Raw genomic sequence first — 13,717 nt, 5'->3', positions numbered from 1 at the left:
AAAACTTCCAGTGCTATTTGTCTCCAAGTTTCCAAAACCTACGTGAGTCTACTTCTCCTAATAGGAAAATTAAACAAATACACAAAAATGTTAATCTCTCTAATGCTGGAGGAAAATCAATATCTTTGATTATTCTGCCTCATACCCATTTCTATTTTCTTGTCAATTCAATCTTGAAATATGAACCCCAATTATCTTTATTTCTGAGAAACCATAAGTATTCCTCTTATTTATCCATCCCAATGGGAACTGATTTAGATTTGTCATTTCATGTTAATATTTCAGTGATCCTGAGTACTATTTAAATGTTATGAACTACGCATTTGTAACTTCTTCATTTGTACTTACCTCAAGGTCAGCTGTTCAGTGGGAGTAAGTCTTTAAGACATTCAGTCCACTTCTCCCCTCAGCACCCCAAAGCCATCATGTTTCTGAGAAAATCTTTGCTGCATTTATATGTATATATCAACTTACTTGGATGTTGACATTTTGTTTCAGAATTGCTTTCTCTCAAAATTTTATGGTTGGTTATTGTTTCACTGTCTTCCAGAATTTCATGTTGTAGAGAATTGTTACTGTGAGATTGTTTTTAAGTCACCAGGTTTTGTTATTGTTGTGTTCTGCTTGAAAGACAGTAGGATTTTTTTTTTTTTCTTTTTCTTGAGGCTGAAGATGCCACTAATATTTCTCTAGGGAAGGGTCTCTTCAGTTTTGCCTAGAAAATAATCATTTTTCAGACTTGAGACTTTCTTTATTTTTACTTCATTAGTTATTGTCATCTTTCATTCATTCTCAGTTTGGTTTTTTTTTGTTTGTTTTTGTTTAGTTGTTGTTTCTTTTATTTTTATGGCCACACCTATCATATGGAAGTTCCCAGGCCAGGGACTGAATCCAAGCCACAGCTGCCACCTACACTGCAGCTGCAGAAACACCAGATCCTTTAAACCATTGTGTCAGGCCTGGGATTGAACCTGCACCTCCACAGCCACCAGAGCCACTGCAGTTGGATTCTTAACCCACTGTGCCACAGTGGGAACTCCTATTTCTGATTTTTTTTAATTGCTTCTATTCCATTCCTTTTGGTTTCTGATTCAGGATTTTGTTCTCTTATAAGCCTACAGAAAATATTTCTACTTATTATCTTTCCTATCATTATTTTATCTTTTATCTTTTCCTCTGTAATCTGAACTATCTTATACACATCTGACTCAATTTTCTGTTGAGAGTTCTCTACAGATTTTCTATAGTTCTCAAATATTTTGCTGAATTTTTGGGATTCCTGGCTGTTTGTTCTCATCTCCATTTCTCTCTCTTCACCTCTGCTTGCCTCATAGCTCACTGTCTTCTTCAGCTGCTCTGATCCAAGCATCTTACTAGGCACCAAACTTAAAAAGGTGAATATGGCATAGCTCCTGACCTCAAGGAGTTCATGTTCCAAAGAATGAAACAAACACGTAATTGAAAAACACTCTGATTATAAAGGAATGGCAATGTGTTGAGAACATCAAGAGTCCATCAAGTCTAGGCACAATGGAAACAGGGAACATTCTTTGGAGAAAAGTTGCAAAGGATGAATAGGGTTCATGAAGTGGAAAGAGGAAGACACCCTAGACAAGTGCCAAAAGTATTTGCATGAAATACCATCAATTCAGTACTAGTAAGTCTCAAGTGCCTTGTCAGAAGTCATAAGAAATGAGCAGGCAATGCACATAGATGACTATTCCTGGAGACCCTTATGGCAGGTCTCTCTCACCCTTGTGGGTGGTGGGGAACCACGGTAAATTGTAGGGTTTTATGCCGGAGATGATTTCAGAGATATTAGCTTGGAAGCAGAGAGATGAACTAGAAATAAACAGTGTCTATTTACACTTCCTCGTCTCATACTTTGAGTCATCTTATGAATATAAAGGGATTGTTTATTTTTATTATATCTGGTTTCTTATATAATTTTCACAAATACTTTACTCCAAGTTTTTGAAGTAATATTTCCTTTCCTTTGTAGTCCAGATTTTAATGCATTTCACATTCATTTAACATACCTTTGCTTATTTTTGTTTATTTTATTTTTTTTTTTTGTCTTTTATCTTTTTAGGGCCATACACTCAGCATATGGAGGTTCCAGGCTAGAGGTCGAAGCAGAGCTAGAGATGCCAGCCTACGCCACAGCCACAGTAACTTGGGATCCGAGCTTCATCTGTGACCTACACCATGGCTATGGCAACGCTGAATCCTTAACCCACTGAGAAAGGCCAGGGATTGAACCCATGTCTTCATGGATACAAGTCAGGTTTGAAACACTGAGCCATAACGGGAACTCTTTTTACTTATTTTTGAATGAGAATTTTTTTTAGGTCAGATTTTGCCAACAAAACAATGTTAAAATGTTTCTAATCACCACTAACTTCATTTCTTTTTTCTTTTTTCTTTTTTTTGTCCATATCCACAGCACACAGATGTTCCCAGGCCAGGCACTGAACCTACACCACAGCCACAACCTTAAGCCACAGCAGTGACAACGCTGGATCCTTAACCCACTGAGCCACGAGGGAAGTCCACTGCTAACTTCATTTCTAACTCTAAATCCATTTAGGTAATAGATGGGAAGATTTGTCTCTCAAATCTAAACCAGAAGTGAATTGTTCTACTACCTTCAGTTTTATTTCCAAGAACTAGATTAGGATTATAAACTGTAGAGAGATTGTAATGAACTACTGATGTTGGTCCAATTCTAAGACTCTGAAATGGGAATAAGTGCAGAATAAAAGTCATGGTCTCCAAACTGTTTTGATTAAAATACCCTATCAGAAAAGAAAAAAAAAAAAAAAACACTCACAATATATAATACATGTGAGAGGTGGTGTATTAACAAGCTACTGTCACACCTAAGGGTCCTATTCAGTCATGGAGTGAGTGCAGTTTTCTAATTTAAATATCCCCTGCAACCCAAACTGGAAGATAGATAAGTAGAAATCTTCTGTTGCATATCTTTTGATTACCATCCAAGCATGAACAGGCAAGGATTATGTTTATCATTCCAGCTCATCAGTTTTTCAGCTAATTCTTGAGTAGGCTGACAACTATTTTTAGGCTTCATTGCCATGGTTTATTTTCATCACTTTTGTGTGTAGGATGACAGAAGGAAAACTTCAAGAGCATTTTAGTTTGAATGTGGTGTATGACATATCACACATGACCCATCTACAATTCACCCAAGAAAATCTGAAAGATCCATACTCTAAAATAAAAATCTGATTATGTCATGCCCCTTGTTAAAATCCTTCAGTGACTCCCGATTACCTGTAGAATATAATTAAAACTTCTCCATGGGGCTAATATGGTCATTTATGATCTGACTTCTGCCTTATTTTTCAGCATCACTTGTGTCCACTGCTCCAGAAATACCCTGACCTCTTATATTTAGGAACCACTCTATTCCCAAAAATCATTCATTCCTAAATTCCATCATGTCTAAGTATGTACTGTTCCTGCCACAGGAAATAAGGAGTATTTACTACTCTCCTCTTCTGTCTGTTTGACCAACAAGTCATTTGCCAGAGAACCAATATGTCAATCACAAGAAATGGACACTCCAACCACTATATGTGATTTTATACACACGTATGTTGGTGTGTGTACACAGGTATCTACACATAGGTACATACAAATGTATATGATTACATTATACAAAGTATAACTTCAAAAGAATGAAGACATCTTCAACCACTTACCTCTTTCTCTCTCTGTTTCATAACATGGTACCATGTTATGTATTTATTCCCATCCATCTACCTCCTTCTTTTTTTCTAGATTGGCTTCTTACCATCTACCTTATATATTACCCCAATTTACATCCCATAATCCCTGAATCCCAAATACAAGTGTATAAATAAGGAAAATACAATCTTATTTGTGTTTACCCATGACCCAATAAATTGCAGCAGAGGTAGAGAATGTGAATTTAAGAAAAATGCCACCTACCAGTCTTTGGCCCATGTAGCTTCTCTAAGGGGATGTATAAGGGCAGCCAGGGAAGAGAGAAAATAACTGGGATGTCTGAGCAGGTAGTAGCTTTCATATTTCTATTTCCTGGCTGTCTTCTCCACTAGAATGAATTTCTTCTGAAAAAACTTTTGTCTTTATAATCTTTATATGATTAGAGTCTAGCACATAATTGGAACATAGTTAATTATTTACTAAGTTTATGGATATAGGGTGGTAAACTAAAAAGGAGTAACTTTCTAGAAAGTATTTTCATATAAGGAAGTCAGATCTATTTGTAGGCAGGGAGGTTGTGCAATCTACAGATTTGATGCAATTCCTATCAAAATATCAATGGCAGTTTTCATAGAACTAGAAAAAATAACTTCAACATTTGTATGGAAAGACAAAAGACCCAACATAGCCAAAACTATCTTGAGAAAGAACAGAGCCAGAGGTATCACACTCTGGCTTCAGACTATACTACAAAGCTACAGCCATCAAAACAGTATGGTACTCACACAAAAACAGGCACATAGATCAATGGAAAAAAAGTGATAGCCCAGAAATAGACCCATGCACTTATGGTCAATTAATTTACCAAAAAAAAAGAAGGAAAGATGCACAACAGAGAAAAGACAGTCTCTTCAGTAAATGGTGCTGGGAAAACTGGACAGCAACATGCAAAAGAATGAAATTAGGACATTTTCTAACACCATACACAAAAAATAAACTCAAAATGGATTAAAGGCCTAAATGTAAGACCAGAAATCATAAAGCTCCTAGAAGAAAACATAGATGTAATTAATTCTGTTTGACATAAATTGTAGTGATACTTTGGGGAACTGTATCCTAAAGCAAAGGGAACAGAAGCAAAAATAAACAAATGGGATCTAGTTAAACTTAAAAACTTTTGCACAGCAAAGGAAACCATTGACAAAAAAAAAAAAAAAAAAAGCAGCCTACTGGATGGCAGAAATATTTGCAAGGCATACAAATATTTTAAAATAAACAGATAAATATTTTGAAGTACTTTTACAACTGAGTAGGGGTGGCTGGGAAGCAGCAAATTTTGAATTCTATGTTGTGACTGTGTAAGATAAGATACATAGATTTTAATACTACCAATGAATTCACATTAAGGATGTTGCAGATATATTTTAACAAGTTATTAGAGAAAAGCATCAAGCCAAGGATATACCTAATATACATAAAATACCATATTATTTGCACATATTAATACTTTGCTTATTGCTCAATGAACGTGTGGTAATAATAAAATATGATAAAATATATTAGAGATAACCTACTCTACTCTAAAATACTAAGAATGAGAATCCAAATAATTTATGATTCCTCCAGAAGGACCCCTGTGTATATGAAATGCATGTTTTATTTTTATGAAGAAATATGTTAACCACTGAATTTTAACTCAGCCCTCTATAACTTTTGAGCTAAAACTCTGAATTTTGTTGCTTCTTCTGAATTGGTTTTTAGATAATTCCCAGAATCTGAGCCTGTGAACTAGGGCTTGTCTCTATTTTCTTTCACAATGTAGATGTGGCAGCATTTTTGTCTATTTTAGTAAGAACTTTAGGTCTCTTTGGGGGATTATTCAAACCACTGCTAACCTAGGGTGTTATTTTAATGTTGAAACTATTGTTTTCCTATTTTGTAATTAAACAGATTTTTCTTGATGCAAATATTCAGCAAAATTCTTTAGGGACATTTTTAAGCAAATGTTCCCACTTTGTGTGGTGTAGCAAAAGGAGTAATTTTTGTATTTTTTCCCATTATATTCTGTAAGATTGCAAAAGTGCCTTGCTCCTTGAATGCCCTACAATGGCTCTAAGCACAGCAGTCTGAAGAAAAGCTTTAAGAATACAGAAACACAATTTGAAACAATGTAAAGTAAATGTCGACTTTGGGGAAATAACAACAGCAGACAGCCGGACCTGGCACAAGGCAATCAGAAATGAGGTCATTCACATTTAACAAAAGCCTTGGGCATTTTAAGGGATGAGAAAAAGCCAAAACAACCATTTCCCCAACCAAAATATTCTTCAAATGCATAGGAGAGAAGCTCCTGATTCCATGTGGGTCCTTGCAAGCACTTTTATGCCCACAGCTAACGACAACATCAGCCAATCATCCTGTCTTCAAATATGGAGTCCACAAATACAATGTATTAGTGCTGATTCAATAAATTTATTTAACCAAGTCATTCAACATTACTCTCTCCATTTCAAATGCTGACTTTTGCAATCTCATAGTTATTTCTTCCAGTAATTTTCTACATATTCAGAAGACTGGGGGGGGGGGTAAGATTTATTGGAGAATTTTGAAACATGTTCAGCTAGCTGGTAATTGAAATGCTTTTTAAGCGCACACTCTTCAGTAGGGTGTTGATATGGGGGAAATTTTACCTCCCGTGGATTGTTTTTGAAGCTATAAAAACTCATTATCTTTTCTTTTGCTTGAGGTTGGGGTGGGGGGTCAATGTTACATCCTCATTCAGATGAAATGATTTTTGTTCCATTTGTTCTATTTGAAGGCCTGTAATTTCACCACTGTTGATGGTGGAAATGAAGTTTGGTGGAGGAAATGATGTGGAAAGCTGCATTTGATCTTTCTGGGCTGTCCCAGCGAGTTGGAGAGTGAGCAAGCTAACAGATTTTACACACGGCATCTTCTGAGACATTAGAAAGCTAAATGTCCTTTCCTTTTCAAAGAATAATTATTGTAGTTTGATTTATCAATAATGTTTTCACTATAATTATAATAGAAATAATGAATGGATCTTCTGTCTGCTAAGAGTTATGCTCTCTTCTAGGGAGCTTGTTTGGTGGCCTTTACCAATAAGTCAAACAAATTTAACTTATTAAGGCTGTTATGCACAGTAATTTTCAGCAGAGCTACACAATAGCTCTATTTCCAGGCAATAGTTTCTTGTAATAAATTGACATCAAAACAAATGAAAAGTTGGAAAGTTATTTCTGCTAATATAAAAACATGTATTATATAATGAACCTGTTTCCATGTAGGTTGATGGTGAAATCAACACTTCATCTTGATGCATAGTAGCATTAAAATACAGAATGAACCAAGCTCAATAGAATAAACATGGAAAGTTCTGAAGTTTATGGAACAAACACCATCCCACTATATTGGCGGTCTTCTCCCTTCCCTCCTTCTCTCCCTCCCTCCCACCCTCTCCCTCTGTTCCTTTCTTCCTTCCTACTTTCCTTCCTTCCAGAGATCTTACTGCAAAAACAATGTGATCCTTTGGATGAAATAATTCCACATGATTTCTCAATCACTTAGACTTGCGCTTGGCCATTTGGAGTGGTCACGCCTGTCACCTCCTGGCTACGTGCAATAATGAAAATGGACCTTTTCATTAGTTACATACAACACATAATGGCTGTAGGACTCTAACATCCTTTATGCAAATGATCTTTAGAGATTATTAATTAGTTTTTGAGGAATATTAATTTCCCCAACCCTCCAAAATTATTGCTACTGGGAAATAGGCCTGAATTCATTTTAACTATGATAAAATTGCACTCAGACAATTAATCGAGCTGAGCAAAAAAGACCTCCATGTCAAATGAGAAGCACACTCTTATGATAGCTTTTCATGGGTACTTTTCGTTTATATGCACAAACATGAATTCAAGCACAGTAAGTACTACTTCTGGTCAGATAAATGTTTTGGAACTGGATTTCAAAATACTTTTACATGCAGCAGCATTAAGACGAGTTCAGAGGTGTCTTTTTTTTTTTTTTTTTGTCTTTTTGTCTTTTTCTAGGTCTGCACCTGCAGCATGTGGAGGTTCCCAGGCTAGGGGTCTAATCAGAGCTGTAGCTGCCAGCCTATGCCAGAGCCACAGCAACAAGGGATCCAAGCCGCATCTGCAACCTACACTGCAGCTCATGGCAACACCGGATCCTTAACCCACTGAGTGAGGCCAGGGATCAAACTCACAACCTCATGGTTCCTAGTCAGATTCATTAACCACTGAGCCACGATGGGGACTCCAGAGGTGTCGTTATAATCAGCATGCTTATGTTTCTGTATATTGAAAAAATGAAAAGTAAAAATTCGAAGTATGCTAAAAGGAGCATCTAATAGTGTTTTGCTGGAATGCTACTGAGCTATTTAAGCTCAACCAATAGAATTGCCAGCTGATGCCCAGAATCCATCCTTTTTGACTGCAAGTGAGGCACTTGGTTTTAACTAGAAATGCCCTGGGGCAAATATAAAGAGAATTATAAACACTGCCCAAGCACAAAGTTAATTTTACTAAAATTAACAACATATTTTATTCTACCAATTTACTCTTAGATAGAATACCTTAGGCAATATTAGGAATGAACCTATACTCAAATTTGTGGGTTAGGAATGTCAGAAGCTTGGTTCCACTATGTTTTCAACTTAGGAATAAGTGAATATTGTTTTAGAAACTAAATGTGTGTTTTAATATATATTCTTGCAAGACTGAACTTGAAAACTCCACCAAAAAAAGTTTTAAAAAATAAACAAATTAAAGCCAAAATATTGTGAGAATTTTTTGTGATTTTTTTTTTTTTTTGCATGTAATGCTAGTTGAAAAAACTAGTACCTATGAACTATTAAGAAACTAATGAGAGAGCAATTTGGTTTGGGAAGAAAAACCACCTAGGAGATTTTTTTGAGATTTTCAGATTAGTGAAGGACAGGCTCTTTCTATAAGCAGCAAATAAATACTTCAAGTTGTGGAAAACTATTTACACAGAGAGACACACCATTATAGAATATACATCAAGTAGTATGGGAATTGACTATATATAAGATGAGAAAACAGCATCTACCACTGAAACACATAATTTTTATTGCATACATATTTGTTGTCTCTATTCAAAACTGCTTTTGAAGTTATTCAAAACAGGTGAAAAGTTATTAATATGTTTGCGAGTTCTCAGACCCCAATGAGAATATAAATAATATTTTTGACTCTCTTTTCAGAAAAAAAAAAACTTAAATATGCATGTACAAATTGTCGCAAACACTTTTTGTTATTGCAAACTTCACAAAAGTCTGGTATTCTGAAGGCAATCTTTGAATCTTCTTGTGATCCAAAGATCTAGGCTAAGAAACATGGGTTAACCACTGAAAAGCTCTGAAAGTTGCTAAAAAACTAACATGTCCAAAAACATTACTCTTAATAGTCTGCCTTCATGCCTACAGGGTTCCACTATTAATATTAAAATGTTATATCTCAGAAATCACTTGCTAAGCATGTTATGATAACTGTAAAAACTTACATAATAATGTATCAGCATATAACCTTGTCAAGATAAGTCAAGTGCATGTTCAAAAAACTGTCTACTCTGAGGTTTAAAATAAAGCAGACAAACAAAACCCCAGGCCCATTCAGACCCAGGTAAAGTGCTGCAGGAACCAGGGACAGAATGAGGACCATGGGGTCCTGTGACTGACCAAGAGGCAGGAGACTCATAAGAAAGAAACAGAGGGGGCTGATAACCAACATTTCTGTTTTCAAAATTTTCTGTGCTGAATGTCACTAAGTTGTAATAGAGCATATTGTACCTAGGCATGATGACCATACAACATGGTAAAAAACCCAAATCTCTAAAATGTGCTGGTCTCACTTATGAAAATGACATACCTTTCATTTTTATCTTGAAGAAATAGTATTGGCGTTGCAAATGCACAAGAAAGTAACCTTGTTCTATCTGTTAAGAAGTTATCCCATTTCAAGTAATCAGAATGTGATCTACTGATAGAACAAGGGAAGAAAAATCAACCTCATGAAGCAATGAAGCATCTGAGTCCAGCATGTGTCATTAATTTTTCTTTTCTCATTTCCTACTAAAAAAAAAAAAAAAAATCTGCCCAAATAAGACTCTGTACATAGCAGATGTGTTTATCATTAACTTTAATCTCAACACTGGATCGTAGGTGATGGAGGCAGGGCAAAGTCCCTCTAAATAAGGAGGTAACAATATAAAGGATCAATGGACAAATCTGCATAGAAATAAGTATACCATGATGCAATGAGATAGTAGGACTGAGAGCTTGCTAAAGGGGGGTAAACTGTGTGATGAAACTCTAGGACAAGTAGGATTTCCTCGCTTTGAGGTTTTAAGCCTACAAGTGGAGGAAGAAAGTACAGAAGGAAGAGGAGAAATATGGAAGCCATTACACCCAAGAAGGCTTTGAAGCAACTAGGAAGATGAGATGGACAGGTGGGAACACAGTTAAGAGAACAGGAAACCCCAAATCACCCTGATGATTCGCTCTCTTCATTATTCAGAATACAATTACAGGAAACATGAGACTCACCTAACAGATATCTTGCTGTACCATTACTGCTCCAACAATAAACTTGGAAGTAAGATGGGATGGCTTTTCATCGGACATAGACACATGTAGAAAAGAGGAGAAAACATGAGGACATTTTAAGGCAGAACAGAGGGAGTTAACATGAGATAGTCCTGGTTATTTTATTAAAAATAGAAGAGAAAGTTATGTAATGAGAGAGAAGTTGGGTCTTTTGTGTATGTCAAAATTTTTAGGGCCACACCCAAGGCATATGGAAGTTCCCAGGCTAGGGGTTGAATCAGAGCTGTAGTTGTTAGCCTATACCACGGCCAAGTGGGATCCAAGCCACATCTGCAACTTACACCACAGCTCAAGGCAATGCTGGATCCTTAACCCACTGAGCATGGCCAGGGATCAAACCAGCATCTTCATGGATACTAGTCAGGTTCATTACCACTGAGTCACAGTGGGAACTCCCGGAAGCTGGGTCTTGATGAGACTAAATCAGCCTAGGACAGCTAATGTTTAGACATCAAAAGCTAAGAAGAAGTGAAGAGATGTATGGAGTAGCAGAAAGGATCCAGTTGGTCTTTAGCAATATGAATTTCAATTGAACTCAATCAGTTCGATTGCAAAACATGTCAGAATGGAAGTGGGAAAAAAGGGATCAAAAATTGGGAAAAAATTATATATATGCACATATATATGAACATATATATTCAATCAAATTATTCTGGGAAGAAAATGTTTCACAAGAAATATGTTTTGGGGTGTTTTTGTTTTATTTTATTGAAGTATAGTTGATTTATAATGTGTTACTTTCAGGTGTACAGCAAAGTGATTCAGTTATACACACACACACACATATATATGCTTTTTCAGATTCTTTTCCATTATGGAGAGATATATGCTGATAAGCTATTTCAAGTGCAAGCTTAGTTATAATCAAATCTACCACATCCACCAATCAAAGACATGATCTTGTAGCTATAGATAGTTTCGAAACTGCATGCACTCGGGTTGCTGAGCACTGAGATGCATTTCAGTCAGCCTGAAGACAAAAGTAGGTGGATATGAGAGGCTTGTCACAGTATAGAAGGAGAGCACTGGGGCTGGGTGAAAAATGGCTAAATACCCTGGGGGGGAAGACCAGGATATGCAGGATATGTTGAGAAATCCTATTGTAAAGTTTTCCCTGTCTACAGTGTTTTAGGAAAGTGCTGAGGAACAAAGCCATGGAAATATGACACCCTGGTTTTGGAAGTCCTAGGAAGAGGTGTGACCCTTCTACCAGAGCAGTAGGAGGAAACTGAGGGCTCAGTGGGAGTCTCTGAAGTGGGGTGAGTGGGGGGTTTCCCTGTAGAGCAGCCTGGGTTAGGTTTAGGATAATTCAGACAGTTAACTTGGGGTTTCTGCAAGGTTTGAGGCTTTGCCAAGTGAAATGGAGAGCGAGCGATGTTTGATATTCAAGGAAGAGAATGTCTGGGATAATGAGTCTTAGGACCTTAGGTACATACAGAAGAAAATAACAACAGAAGGGGCCATTACTTTGTATAAATATGAAGGGGACAACAGACTGACCTTTCGAATACAATCAAAAGAGAAATGTACTGGGAATAACTGAGTAAATGAACTGGAAGGATGTTCCTGGGCTTTTCTTTCAACTTTAAATTATAGACACTCTTCCATCTCCAACCCCACTTCACCCCAAACATTTTGGACATCATACCATGCACACAGAAGATACTTAATGTATGAAAATGGCTTTATGCATTACAATTGTTTCCTTTATCAGCTGGGCTCAGAGACCTAAAAATTCTAATTCTTGACCTTATTTTCATAATGTCAAGATACCTGCAAATGTATTTGCACATAAAGTGGCTTTGAAGCAATATGATTTAAATCCTAGCAGCATTTTCTGTATAGGAGGAATGGGCTTGTTTATAGTGAAGAGTAAGAGTATGGGCAATTAACTCTGAATTCTTCCAAAGAATGGGGGAAAATCTCTCTTTAGATTTTTTAACTTTTAATTAATAACTTATTATTTAATACATGGTCTATGACAAATTAAAAGGAAAGGGTTGCCTAAAACCCAATGAGGAAGTGGCCTCCGTACCGCAGGAACTGCTCTTAAGGCACCTGTGAGAGCAAACATTAGAATGAGTGGCTTATTTGCTGGACCCTGGAGTGTCTCATGCAAAATGTCATTTTAATTATTTATGCAGGAAAAAGAAATTCCGTCATGTACTTGGACTTTTTTTCCTTCACTTTCAATTCACTTTTAGAAAGAATGAAACTTTGGGTTTATATAGTGCATTTTGCCTTAGGAATACAAAGTGCTTTGAAAACATTATTGTAGGTTTTCTAATAGAGTGAGATTAGATGCCTATTTTTATTCTCCGGCACTGAGTACAAAAAAGTGACTTGGACAAAGTTAGCCAAGTCAGTGACAGAATTCAGAATTAAATTCAGGACTCTAAATTCTAAAACAATGCTATCTCAACAAGGATAAATGCTCCAAGACAAAAAGACTCATTCAAAGGAAAATAGCATATAATTTTTGGCTTTAATACACAGTGTTATCAGATATACCTTTAAAAGCTTTTGCAAATCAGAATTAAAGATAAGATAGACTAATAATGGAACTCTTAATGTCATGTGGGCTACATAATGAATGACCCAACCATTTCTAATTAAATCTGCAATGCTGAACAAATACAAATTAGCCACTTTAAATTTTTCTCAAGAATTAAGCTTAATGAGTTAAGAACCATGAAAGCAAAATTCTCTTAGATAAGAATATAGTGTTTTGTCCGGTTTTTGCCTGCCATTGTGTAGAGACTAAGATTGAGATTATTTTGCTAATTGGCTTATGCCTTTGATATTTTCCTTCAAAATAAACATATACAAATAGACAACATCCAGTTATTCTAACCACATTCTGGATCCACCATTCTCTTGGATATGCATCAGTGTTTTCACACTACCACAAATACAACTTCTAGAAACAAAACGTCTCACAACTTTCAGCAGTGGCACACTTCTGTCCTTATTTTACTGTTATCTATTCACATCCTGGTCCCGTCTTTAGAACTTCTGAAATATTTTTTATTGCAATATTTTAGCTCAACAGATATATTTAAGGGTCTACTATGTGTCAGGTTCTGAAATAAAAATGAGTGAGAAAATAGTTCCTACAGTCAAGCCTAGGGAACAGAGCAATTATATCCACAAACAATTATGATAATATGTAAAACAGAAATATTTATGGAGTCCACAGAAGTAAGCAGGACAACAGAGGTCCAGCAGAGGATGCATTGCCTCTGTCATGGCTGATTGGGCTAGGTGGGGAGGAGCTGCTGACCATCACAGAGCTTCAGGATGGCAGAGGTCATGTTGATTACATCACCA

The sequence above is a fragment of the Sus scrofa genome, chromosome 15 (assembly GCF_054392235.1).
Source record: "Sus scrofa isolate SSC_HxYL_T2T_F1_AM1 chromosome 15, Sscrofa_HxYL_maternal_Yorkshire_Landrace_v2.0, whole genome shotgun sequence".
In the NCBI taxonomy this organism is placed as follows: domain Eukaryota; kingdom Metazoa; phylum Chordata; class Mammalia; order Artiodactyla; family Suidae; genus Sus; species Sus scrofa.
This window is presented reverse-complemented; position numbering follows the sequence as displayed.